The 13,329-nt window shown below is 46.3% G+C and overlaps 1 protein-coding gene across 2 annotated transcripts in view; it reads left to right on the forward strand.

Annotated features, from left to right (window-relative positions):
• rerea (arginine-glutamic acid dipeptide (RE) repeats a) overlaps positions 1-13,329 on the forward strand; it is a 132,272-nt gene that overhangs the window by 78,204 nt on the left and 40,739 nt on the right. The gene's annotated exons all lie outside the window — the stretch shown is intronic.

Here is a 13,329-nt window from a genome sequence, read left to right on the forward strand (position 1 = left end):
GAGGAAAGTCTGCGTTATTAAGCCCACTGTTAAATTAGCCTAAGCACTATCTTAATGAAATGATAAAAAAAAAGAAGTACAGACCTCCCTTAAGTCTGTCTTTTTTTGTGTACAGTTGTCAAATCCATTACGTTTTATCTAGTGGCTTCTCCCCTATCCCCCTTTTTAAAGCCAAGCTTCTGCCCTGCATAGGAATCTGTGTTGGGAGCTTTATCTGACATGCTATTTAATTCCTTCTCTTGCTTTTCTTTTTTTCTTTCCAGAGCTAATTGAATCACGTTTAAATTACATTATTTTTTTTAATCCAGATTGAACAGGCAGCGTGCTTTTATAGGGATAATGCAGTCAGCTGTGTAGACTCTTAACTGCACCAACTAGCTATCGAGCTTAACAGCCCACTTATAGTTTGCTATCGTGGCCAACCCATTTGCGACTGAATACGTCTTCTTATATTTTACCTTTCTCACCTTATTCCGCATTCTTTTGTCTCCTCTTTCCTTTCTCTCCTCTGTCTGGCCCTTGTGATTCATCTTGTGGCGTCTGTGCATGTTGGGATGGGGATGATCTGATGGCGGCCCAGCACGAGGGCATGTAAGAATTAGCTCACAGACCAGCAAGAATTAAAAAAAAACAAACACTCACTGTCTTCCTCCCACTTCTCTTTCCTCCTACCTTCACCTTCCTCTCCAGGTGAAACGGAATGATTTAATGCGCGGCCCTGTCACAGCAGGTAATGGAGTTGGCGGATGAGTGCGGAGGCTCTTTCCATCAGCAGGCGGAGGGTGTGAAGGGTTGATGGGGGTGATCGAGACCCCCCGTATGTCTGGGGTGTGCTCCTTGGATAGACGGCGACCTCTCGTCCTCTCCTCCCCGCAGAGCCAAGAAACGCACATTTACACCAAACACACACCTCATTTCTCCAACGTCAACCTCGCAGTGGAGCTTGTGCTTACGCCGTTTGAGCTGTAGACTTTTGACAGGGCCGGTGGGGGACTGATGAAGCTCGCTGTTAACAGATGGCTGACTGTCTCCTGGAGTACTTTTTTGGCCCAAAACGTCATCTCTAAAGATGCCTCCCTGGATCATTAGTGGGGTTTTTAGATGAGCCTACTCACAGCGATAATGAGACGTAATGTTATTTATTTGTCAGCTTTAACTGTTTTTCTTATTTGAAAGCAGCTAATTGATTGTGTCATTCAGTTGTAAGCGAGACATTTTCTCTAAATCACTTTGACCCTGTCTACGAGGTTATAGTTGTAGTGCAATACGAGTACTAATCCAAACAGTGGAAGGTACAGGGGAAGAATATTGATTAGCTCTATTGATCACATTCACACTGTCCTTGTTCCCCCCTCCCCTTTTGTCTTTATCTTAGTTTTGATTGTGCTTACCTGTTAATTAGTCACAAATGTTAGTGTTGATATTTAAATGTTTATTGATCTAGTACTTTTTAACTTATTAGGAGGCGAAAAGGCAAAATTAAAAGCTGAATTGCTTTATTCGCTCATATGCATTGTGTAATAATTGCAAAATCATTGTTTTTGCATCAAAAAGCTAACCCCTTCATGCTCTCCTGCTCTGTTCAGTTTCCGAACAACAGTTTAAAAGATCTTTTGACCATTTCAGATTGAATTTGTGAATTCAGCCATAACCCGGCATATATTAGCATATATAGCATAGCTGGGGAAAGGCGAGATAGGCTGTGAGCTCGGCAGTCATACGCTGTACATCTCTGCGCTTGGCTTTGACTGGTTTTTTCGAACAGTCTGCTTCTGTTTGTGCCCTCAAATGCAAAAGACTTGTTGCCCTTGTGCCAAGAAGCATTGTCAGCGCAGACTCTGATGGAGTGTAACTATGCTTTTGAGGCGTTTGGTTCTCTCCTGCATTGTCATTAAGAGCAGTGCCTTTTTGTGTGATGCATGAAACAGCTGTGTGTGTGTGTGTGTGTGTGTGTGTGTGTGTGTGTGTGCGTGTGTGCGTGCGTGCGTGCGTGTGTGTGTGTGTGTGAGAGAGAGGGAGAGAGAGGGAGAGCGCCCCGCCCCTCAGACTCAGGGAGAGAGAGAGATCTTTTCTGGATTGGGAATAGCATAATTGCATCACAGACAAATCTCTTAATCTTATTGCAAATTAGGGAAAAAAGTAGAGTCGGGGAGACCAGTTGTGCAAGGTAATGCTTCCGTAGCATTGTGTAGCAATCTATTATGTAGCAATCTATTTTCTGAATTTCTTTAATGCAGAGAGCAGAACTGATTAGGTCTTAGCTTATCAATGATTTAATAATTAATAATTTAGCTTCAGGCTGGTTCAGTATCAGGTTTGACTGCCCATCCTTTCTAACATCCAGTCCACCTTGGGATTAAGCAAAGATATTGCTTACCCTTAAGAGTAGCCGTGGCTTTTTTAGAGACACTAGCTCAACTCATTACACAGCAACAGCTAGCCATAATTAGGTGCAAACTGTTTGCTGCTATGCTAAAATGCCATTTAAATGCCAAATGGCAGCGAGGGTGCGTATAATATGTGGGATCTCTGGCCTGTTGGTGTAGACACTCCTCTGGATTGTTGCTGCTGCCGGAGAGAGGTTACACAGAGATAAGTGGTTGTTCTTGCTGCATCAGCCCACACTGCCTACGTTAGCTCATCGGCTAGGACTCCCCACCTCAAACCTTTCGCACTTCACGCGCTATTGTTAGCAGAGATACTGTCTGGTCAATTTGAGAGGGTTGGTTAACAGATTAACGTCCAAGCGTGTACAGACGAGCCAAGAGCTCCTGCTGCTCGTGGGTTTTTAGGCGGGGGCGCGACTTCATGGCTGTCCATTCACACGTGGGGAGATATTTTTATGCTCAAGTGGACACAGATGAGCCGAGTTTGTGATTAGGTATTTTTCTTGTGCTGTTCTAACACCCACTCCTAGCTGTTTTATTTCACTGTTTTGACTTTAGTAGGAGAGCTTTTGGTGTGTAGCTGGTGAGTGCAGCACCGCAGGCCCATATAAGGAGTGTGTATGTGCTCCGTGTGGCTCTGCACAGAATCACAAGGTGTCTGGAGTCCACCTGTCAAGCCCTACCACAGCCATCTTTAGCACCAACCTGACAGAAAACACTAGAGCACAGTCAGCTTTATGCCAGATGGCTGGTGTGCTATGCTAACATGCTATAACAAAGATGTTTATTATGGTAATATGTCATGGTAAGCTGGCAGTCACTGGGTTTGATTGAGTGAAAAGAAGCAGTGTTTTCACTGGGCTGGTGCAGCAGCCGCTGAGCTTTATAGCCTTTAAAGTAAAGCAAGGCTACATGTCCCACATCCCTACCGAAGACTAATGTGTATGCTTGTGTGTGTGTTTGCATCTCTGTATGTGAGCAGCGTGTGTAATCACTCCTAGCTGGCGGGCTCGGAGGGAGAGGTGGAATCAATGCAGTGGGCTATGAAGAAAAGGAGGAGAGGGAAGGAGGAGGCTGATCAATATCATAGCAGCAGGGTGGGGTAATATCCACTTCATGCAGAGCCGCCACAAACGGGGAGGATTGTGGGAGTGAAGCAAGGGGACACAAAGGAGAAGGCGAGAAATGAGAGAGAAGAGGAGAAGGAGTGGCAGTGGTAAAAAGATGCAAATCTCCATGGCGCCTGTAAACAAGAGGCTCTGTGTCAATCACCAGATGAAGTGGCACATTTAGCATTCTCCTCTCGCCCGCAACCATTCCAGCACTGCTGGGGATTGTTTGCTTGGCAGCTGGCTGCCCATTGGTCTGAACCGGGGGGACTGGGCGTGGCTGCGTGGTGATAACGCATGGGCTGCCATGGCAATGATACCCACTTTTTTAAGAGAGTCATCAATAACACCCGCCCCATTGTACTTCACATACTGTTAGTCAATGTCTGCTGGATCATTCCATCATAAGCCTATCATATCGCTCTCCGCACGCAATCTGTTACACGCATCCACTCTGTTACAAAAAGCTGGCTTTAAGAACACCTAATCACACTCTACCCAAGGACAGGTGGGTGTCAGACACACCACCAGCAACGCTGGCTGAAAAGTGAACCATCTTCACACATACGAGCTGCAGAAAGTGAATCTCCCTTTATGTTGCTTTGTTGTTTGAGGTTGCGTGCGGCCCACCAGATCTCATGCCAATGCTGATTGCACGGTATGGGGAACTGTGTCTCCTTTCTGCTTGATTTAACTTCAAAGCTGTGACTGGGCTGAGCAGAGCTGGCTTCGTATTGCCGTTTAAAGCTGGGAGACAGGATGTGATGGCAGACAACTGAACTGTGCACTGTAAACGGACACTTCCTCTGCGGTGGGTAGGAAGTCCCCGCCAAACCATATGGTCACACTGGGATGCACAGATCATCTGTGTGAGTGTGTGTGTGGGTGCATTCCTTAGGTTCTCTCTCCATGGGGTTCTGAATGTGTTTGTCCATTTATTCGTCTTGTTTTCCTGTGCATAGTGTCTGCCCCTGTACATGCTGTTACAACTAATTGCATTGACCTGGCTCCTCATCTGTCAGAGCATAGAGCCGTTTTTAAGGTGGGGTAGATGTGTGTCTCATTTCAATGATGGCGGCGGGGCTAAGTGATGGGTGAAAGTGAAGTGAAGAGGTGACTCGCAGACAGGAAAGCACTGCCTGAGACACAGCAATGACCCTCCCACCACCCCCCTCTCTCTTTTTGGTAAACAGTCATTCTCCTCTCCTCCCTTGACAGAGTGAGCTGAGGCGCGTAATTCCCTCGTCTACAGCAAAATCTTTTACCTTCCCTACCCCAGTCTTGGACTCTGCTGCACAAAGCAAATGCTGCTTGAGCCTGTGTGTGTGTGCGTGTGCGTGCGTGCAGGTTCAAAGTATGCCTTTTGATTTACAGGCACATGCAGATAAATGGGCGGAGAAGGCTTTGATGTGCCTGGGTTGCAGAAAGTAGAGATGTTGGTGTGTTGTTCAGCCTCTTTGTCTCACCCTCTCTCTCCTCTCTCTCGCTGTGGGTGCTGTGTTTGGGTACGTGCGAACGATAACCAGCGTGTTTGACACGCCGCTCGTCATGACTCTGTTGTTTTTCCCATGTTCTGCATTAGCGAGCAATTGTTTACTTAACCGTGTATGTTTTATTTTTGCTGGAGTTTGGGAAGTCAACCGCAACACGAGACCTCGCAAAGGATCTGCAGCTCTTAATTCGCAGGGCTTAAAATATGCCTGTTTGTTCCTATTCAATCAAGACACTTTGTTGGTTGTCCTTGCAGAACGGCCACCCGTTATATCAATGTCACGTCAGCTGAATGTTTTTTTTCTTTTTTCTTTTTTATCTTGCATTTAAATAACCTAACACAGTGGAAGAGGAGTTTAAACTAAACGATCGATTATGAATAAAAAGGTGATGCATCGTATTGAAAGTCTTCACCGAATATGTAACGTGCAGACAAAAAATCTGAAGGTGTTCAGGTGCTCAGTTAATGCAGATTAGGATGCAACTTACAACTCAGATCAATCATTTATAGATTCCTGCATCTTTTATCCTGTCAACCGCGTCAGATTTCTCGCCATTATTCACTTACATTAAAGTCGCAGTGAATTTATTTGTATTATTTTACACTAGATTTAAATGGAAAGTAATTCTAGCCAGCTAATTTACATTTTTCCCTTTCTTATTAACTCAGCCTACCTTCAGTACCTTCGGGATGATATGATAGCAAAGCATCTTTTGATTTTTCTTGTACTTGAAAGTTAAAAAAACAAACCCGAGTTAATCATGTAGGAGGAACCTACAAAATATTTAGCTTTTAATACTATTACAAAGGTCCGGTATTTTCCATCAGACTCCTTAAAAGGTGTCGGATCCATTTGAGGAAATGCATTTTTATGTTTGATGCATTGTAATGTGCATTTTAGGCATTTTTTAAAAAACAAAACAGCTGCATCCCTATCACTTTAAATTCATTGCACTTAAAAATACACGCAGAGACTCCAGCCCATAATCATGTTACAATATGGCGGCTGTTCTTGTCGGTCTAGACGAAAAGTCGTGCAGCACAGCTCCTTCTAGCACTGGGCCAGCCTTGTTATTGCAGCTGTGTTGTCTACAATACATCTCTTGTTGCAGCACAGCAGGAGGCTGCTCAAAGCTCCTGGCCTCTATGTGGGTGTGTGTGTGTGCGTGTGTGCACACATGTGTTATAATCACATTCCTCCCCAGCTTTCAGACATTTTCTCTGAGTAGCCTTTTGATTTTTGTGAGCTGTAACTGTGTTTGGTGAAATGCCCGTAATGTCTTTAAGTCTTTTAGCGCACATCTGATAGCGTTCTTCATTTGCATCCACCCGGATATATTGTCACACACACACACACACACACACAATCACAATCACACAGAGTCAGGTAATTTGCATGTGATTATTTGCATATTGTACAAAGCAGGCATGCCTGACAGACCACCCACTGCTCAGCTAGTGCAGCATCTGGCTGATACACTGCTTACATGATGTATTACTGATAGGGCCAGTGTCATCACTAGAGACTGACAGACAGGCAAGGTCACCTTCAGACCGAGATAAAGCAGGGGAAGGGAGCCGGAGAGATGGATATCTTTGGGAGCAGCGGGCAGATAAAAACAAAACAATCACAAGTGCTTGAGCTTGCGGTGGTTTAAGCTGTCTGTCCGGTTTTCACACTGTGCGTTAAGATCTGTTTTTGCATGCTCGTGTTAATACACTCTGCTTGTTTCTCTCTATCCATGGCTGACTGTCGCCGCTCCGTCCACGTTTGTTCTTTTAAATGGATGCAGTTTTGTTTGCGTGTGCATGCGGAAATGAGATTTGTATTGCAAGAAGGATCATAATTGTGCATTAACGTGCGTTTTCTGACCATACAGACGTGCAGGAGGTGCCTCAGCTTCTTGTATCTGTGTCACTGTCACACGCTCTCCCTCAAGACGCTCCTGATGGCCTGACAGCTGCTCTCACATAAAGACCTCCAAAGCATTCACATGAGCACACACTGCGTCAGTCTTTGAAGTGCTACAAATTTGTACACACGCACAGCACCTTTCTGACTCCCCAGTGCATTGTTGAGAAGATATACGACCCACACGCACACACACTACGTGATAAATTTGTGTGTGAATTATACCAAGGCGACGGGGGTGGTGGGGGGGACATCGATTAGCACTGGCTTAAGCATGCCTTCTCATTTCCTGTCTTCCATTACAGCACTCAGCTCCATCTCTGCCATACCCTGCTCAAGAGGCTGCCACTGGTCCTCACACATACACACACACGCACACGCACAGACACACACATATGCAGGGTTTGGATTAGCTTGCTGGGCAAACGTCCAATATGACAAATCCACACACACACACAGTCTGATAGTCATATCCTTTCTGTGCCCCTCTCTGTGAGCATTCCTCCTCTCTTTCTCTATAGCAGCAGTCTAGTAAGTATTAGTGAGATGTCTCATTACTTCACCAGGCTATGCTAACAAGGCACAGCTAACACAATGGATTACAGGGAAATGAAACACCCGGCGGTTTAAAGGGTCTGCGCAAGAAAAAGCCAGTGTCCTCTCAAAACGTCAGCATTCCTCCCTTTTTTCTTCCCTCATTGTGTGTTTGTGTCTCTCTGTGAATCCTGACTCACGGGCATTACCTTGAGACCAGACAAGTCTCCGCTCTCTTGAGAACATCCCAGGCTATGCACAAGCACACACACACATACAGGCACGCTGGCGAATACACTAACACGCACAGGGAAGCCAGGTATCAAAGCGAGCAGAAATGACAATGTTTTCTGGCAGGCTTTAACTCTATGTCTGGCTGAGAGGGAGAGCTTGGGAAATAAAGTCAGTATTATGATCTGAACACTGAGATATGAGCTCTCCTAACCGCCTCCATCTGTCCTCCTGCAGCCTGCGTTTGAAGTCTTACTCGGATCTGCATTCTAGTCTCTACCCCTGCAAAGCGCTGCAAAGATTTCTGACTGTGCTAATGTGTGTCTCTCTCTATGTGTGTGTATTAGCATTTAGCCTAAATCACTGAGCATAAGTTGCCAGGTGCTCTTTGACTGTTTTGTGCTGTTAGTGATCATCATTTTATAACCCCTCTCTCCCTTTGACTTTTAACAGTGCTGCTATCTGCACCATCACTTAACTTGTGTTAAATTTCCTGGCTTAAACTGACGTGAAACAGAAGTGTGTTGGAGGCAAAGACAAATATTTAAGTTGGACGCAGCTCGGCTGTTTTATGCCGCAAACAGCCAGCGCTAGTGTTCTCAAGTCTCACTGCCTCTCTCTTTCTAGAAGGAATCCAGCGCGATCCTTTAAAGCAGATATCTTATTATTCCTGCTATTAGTTTGCTGTATTCCTCGAGGACACATTTGAAATAAAGGAGAAGTGAAACAGACTGTGGAGCGAAGCAGAGGGTTGGAAAAAGTTGTGAACCTCAGTGTCGCAGTCATGTGGGGTGCTTGTGACTCTCTAGTGTGTAAAAGGGTGCCTGTGGTTGGCAGTATGATCCACCAGTAGTGGTCCTCAGCCCCGAAGTCTTAATTAGTATCATCTGTGAGCTCCGCGTGACTCATTCTTCTTCTTCTCCCCCCCCCTCCCCTTCCTCGATTCTCTGCTGTGTTTTTTGCCTCGATGACAAGAGGACCTGTTAACATCCTCACATGTGTTGCTGTATGTCATCAATTTGTACGGCGACCCGGCCAGCGAGTCCATCGTAAAGTGATCTAAACCCTGTGGGCTTGATTCTGTGAAAGTGGGTTTTAAATTTAAGACAGGCATTCAAAGGCGCGCACACACACACACACACACACACACACACACACACACACACACACACACACACACACAGAGCGAAACGAGAGCAAATCTGCCCACTCTGAATCGGCTAATGCTCATCCAATCCAATATGGAGCCGGGCTGACAGATGGGCCCAGTGTGTTCAAAGCAGAGGGTGCCGATTTAATATCCAAACAGGTCAAGCCAAAGAGAGGCAGAGAGAGAGACACCCATGTGTAGGCATGGTGTAAAAGGTCCTGCCAGCATCGCCACCACAGCTGGGACTCACCTTGCCCCTCCCCCACCACCCCCCATGCCTCCCACACAATCTCACACATTATATATTTAATTATTTATTCATTTTTTTCTTGTTGCCAGGCATACAAGAAGGCTGTGCACAGTTCCGCCCAACAAATGTTGTAATCAGCATTTGCTTAGTGTTATTATGTGTGGCTCAGAGAATGAGGCTTGAGGGGCAGAGGCTTCCTCCAAGTAGCCAAGTGCACACGGTGAAGCCCATAAGGAGAGGAGGATTGAAGAGAGGGATCCTGCTGCTGCTGGTTCTGACAGTCTGATTTAGAGTTGCTTTCTCTTACCTCTGACACAGAGTCCCAGCCTGCTGCTGCTGCCGGCTTGGGAGAAGAATAGAGGTGCTTATCCTGAAAGCCTGTTATTTGTGTGTGTGTGTATTTGTGTGTGTGTGTTTGTTCACACAGCACGCTAGCATTACTTTTTAACAACCTCCTTTGTCAGTCACTGAGATGTCTGAGATTGCGTGAGCACAGCAGATCTCTTGTACCTCACAACTGCATGTTCACACACATGCAATATATTTTTTTGTTTTTTTAAGTTTGTCTGTGTGTGCCGTCCAGATGGAAGTGCTTATTGAGTGCTGGTGTGCTGGCAGATCTCTCCGTCTCAAAGAGAGCGGGAAAAAAAGAGGGAGAGGAAGAACGAAAATGGGGAAGGGAGAAAAGGCGAGTGGAAAACCCTCCCAATCATATCCATCATCTTTGTGTGCTTGCGCAAGTGTACGTGTGATCTTCCCAGCCAGCTCTTCCTGCCTCCCCCTTCTCTAATCTTATCATGTTGGAGCAGCAGATTAGTCCTCCCAGATCCCATCTCTGCCTCCAAATGCCACAATCGCCCTTTTGTTCTTTTGGTTGTGCTTTATTTCCCCTTCCGACAGGCTAGGTGAACACTCCAACTTTATGCCCTCCCTACCATTTTATGTGTATGTGTGTGTGTGTGTCAACACCAGTACCAGCCCTGATCTCACATACTCGAGCCTCCCTTGTCCTCGGGGCATTCGTTAACTAAGCTGTTAGCTCAGCAAGCCTGCTAGCTTAGCTGAACTGCTTGACATTCCTTGCTAACACCAAGCTGCTGCTGCTGCCGTTGCTTGCATGACCTCCCCCGTTCCCTCCCTCCCTCCCCTGCCGTCTCCTTTGTCTGCGGGTTTGGGATATGTCTTTCCTTCTTTACTTCTGGTTGCCACCTCCTGCAGGAAGTCATAGATCCTGGCTGGTGTTGTCGCCAGTGCACGAGGGGGTGGTCACTAACAGGGTTTGCAGAGGAAGAAGTGTGTTTGAAAGGCAGAGAAAATAAACAGAGGTTTCCTGTTAACGAGGTGCGCTGGGGGCCTGTCGTGTGGGAGAAGGGAGGATCTGGTATTGTTTAAAGCAAAGCTCTAGTGTTACAGTGGAAGGAGGAAGAGGAGGAGGAGGCGGAATTGGGCATTAGGTTTGAGGGTTACAGGTTGTAACAACGCTCTCTGGCTGCCATATTGCAAAGGCCGCTGTGAACAGTCGCGAGAGAAGCCGGTTGCTGCTCAAACACTTACAGGGATTGGGGGTTTTTGGGTTGAAAAGCACTGCATTGATTTTACACTCTCGCACTTGAAAACGCAGACTTAATCCCGCGCTCTCCGATCTTTGACTGATTTTTCTCCTTCGAATAACGGAGCTGTTTTGTTTTGTTTTTTTCACATTTAAAGCCTTTCCTTGTAAAGAGAAAAGTCTGCCCTCTGTGTATCCCTCTTCTCCCAGTCTTTGTAGCATTGTGGTCGTACACAGGGGCCCTCGCTCCAGAGTTGACTGCACAAAGAAAACTGCACAGCCATTATGGACCCAAGGGGCCAGCCATCTTTAGCTAGTCAAGGGGAGAATTAACTGGCTTGTCTTGTCTTGACTGCTTTCAGGACAGTGATGAATGCACTGATTCGTTTTTATTAACAGTAACTCTTGCCTCTTTTATTTTTTTTTTAGCTTGTTCCACAAGAAACATACTTTATGTTTTCCTAATAAATATCCTTTTTGAGAAATAGTTGAACCCCTGTCTGTCTGAGGAGTGCTAAAAGAATGCCACAGGCCAAGCTGAGCCATGGGAGGGAGGGGAGGTGCTATTGTGTTCAGCCCCAAAGCATGACTCTCAGATTTATATCACCTCAGTGAATAAAGGGGCAGTCTTGTACCCTGCGGGTTGCAGTGAGGAGGATAGTTGTGATTTTAAGTGAAAAGAAATGAGATGGGTTTTTTTTACTGCTCTCACCTTAATCTGCCTCCTTTCTCTCTCCTAATTTCTCCCCTTCTGTCTCCTCTGCTCTGCTTCTTCACCTCTTTCCCTCCGCCTTGTTTCGTTTCTTTCTCTCAGTAAGTCTTTTGGCCTCTCTGCAGTGAGCGGTACTCCCAGGGTTTAGGGCCTCAGGAGGAGGGGGAGGGCAGGGCCATGTTTAGCCTCTGGCAGGACAGACAAAGATGGCCGACACTGTGCGGGGCTCGGCTCTCTACAGGCAGCGTGGAATGCCTCTAATCAATTCAGCGTTGTGGTTCTTATGTTCTCCCTCTGTCATTTTCTGTGACAGGCTTAGCAAAGCCCAGACAATGCGAGTAGTAGTTCGCGCGGCGAGTCTGAGCTGTCTATCATCTCCCTTCATTTTCTCCCAGTGTTATCTACTCATTTTTCCACCCCGCATGTTTATGGAATTGTGATAATTGAAAGCTGCGCTCCACTCCCACTACGTGCTCCATATGTTGCACTCTCAGAGTCTCTCTCCGTCTCCCTCCCTCTTTTTGCCTGAGAGGGCTTAACGCCGCTGTGAGCTTCATAACAGCAATCTGCTCTGGAGAGTGGCGGCTACTCTCTAGCAACGAGGATACTGATGATAGTGGAAGCAACATTTGGTCTCTGCTTTGGTTGGTTTGAAACAATGCAGGCTAATGAATGAGACATACAACCTGCGCTTTTGTTTGTCTTCTTTTTCTTCTTTGCATCTTCTCCGTCTGCCTGTGCCTTTTTGTTTGCATCAGGCTCTGCATTTTGTGGGTTCTACAGACAGAAAATGAGATGTTCGGGTAGCACACCGGCAGCATTTACAGTCTGCCTTTAAAGTATTAATTATGTATAAGCACCGGATAACTACTCGTTCCGCTGTGGCAGGCAGCCCTGTTAGTCTAGAAGGCAACTGTGTCTGTACATTGGATAGACAAGAGGTATGGAAGGGTGGGCTGACTGCTTGGAGGGAGGGGGAGTGGCATGACATCATTGCACACATTTCTACACACACAGTACGCCTTACTGCTGGGGGGGGGGGCTGTGTCTTACTCCATCAGTGTTGGATCACAAGCAGTGTGTGTGTGTTGCTTGTGCGATGTTGCGTGCATATAATCATCCAGAGCAGTAAATGCAGCTGATTTGACTGCATGCCAGCTGCTGTTTAACACGTCCAGGCTCACTTACTCACTCATTCCTCCTCCCTGCTAAAGGTTTGAGAAAGGAAAAGAAATGAAAAAACAAAAAGTGGTGGAGTGAAAAGGTTTACAGTGGAAGAATGGCGTGGGGGGGGGGGGTATGGAATATGGAAGGAGTGGAGAGAATGAGAAAACCAGAGGTGGTCTCGAGGTTTAAGGGGAGGTGATGATTTGCTTGGCTGCGTGTGCTCTCAGTCTCCTCCCCTGTGACATAACAGAACAATGTACTCCAAAGGCTTTAAGTATCTTTACCCTGACCTCATGTTTCTTGCTACGCACACACATATATACACAAGAGCCTGGAAAGGGTGGATGTTAAACTGTCTGCCTTGGATTACTGAAGTATCTTCCCCACCTTTTTATTTTCTCCCCTTGTGGTTTTTCTCCTGTACTCCATTGGTGGTGTCGGTGCAGGTGTCTCGGTCTGTTAGTTCAGTGCAGTGCAGCAGAGCCCCTAATAAAGATGGCTGGGGCCAACAGGATTGTGTCGCAGTCCAGCACCCACCCTGGCAGTCTCTCTAATGTTCTTTCAAACCACTGTGACGGTCAGTTGGGTTTATGTGCAGTCACAATAAATATTTTATAACATGAAATGAAAACAGTATTTTGCCCTTTTCATCCCTCACCTCAGCACTAGTGTCAGTCTCTACCATTTTCTCCCCACACCTTCCCCCCCTGCTGTTTTTTTCCCTTCCCTCTGTGTGTTTTCATTGACTCACCCTGTGGAAAGGCTCTGTTCTCACCTCAGTGCTGCCACTTGCTGGCCAGCTGAAGGATTAAAAGAGATTTGCTGACTTGCATTTT

Source organism: Aulonocara stuartgranti (genome assembly GCF_965226115.1).
Source record: "Aulonocara stuartgranti genome assembly, chromosome: 20".
NCBI lineage: Eukaryota > Metazoa > Chordata > Actinopteri > Cichliformes > Cichlidae > Aulonocara > Aulonocara stuartgranti.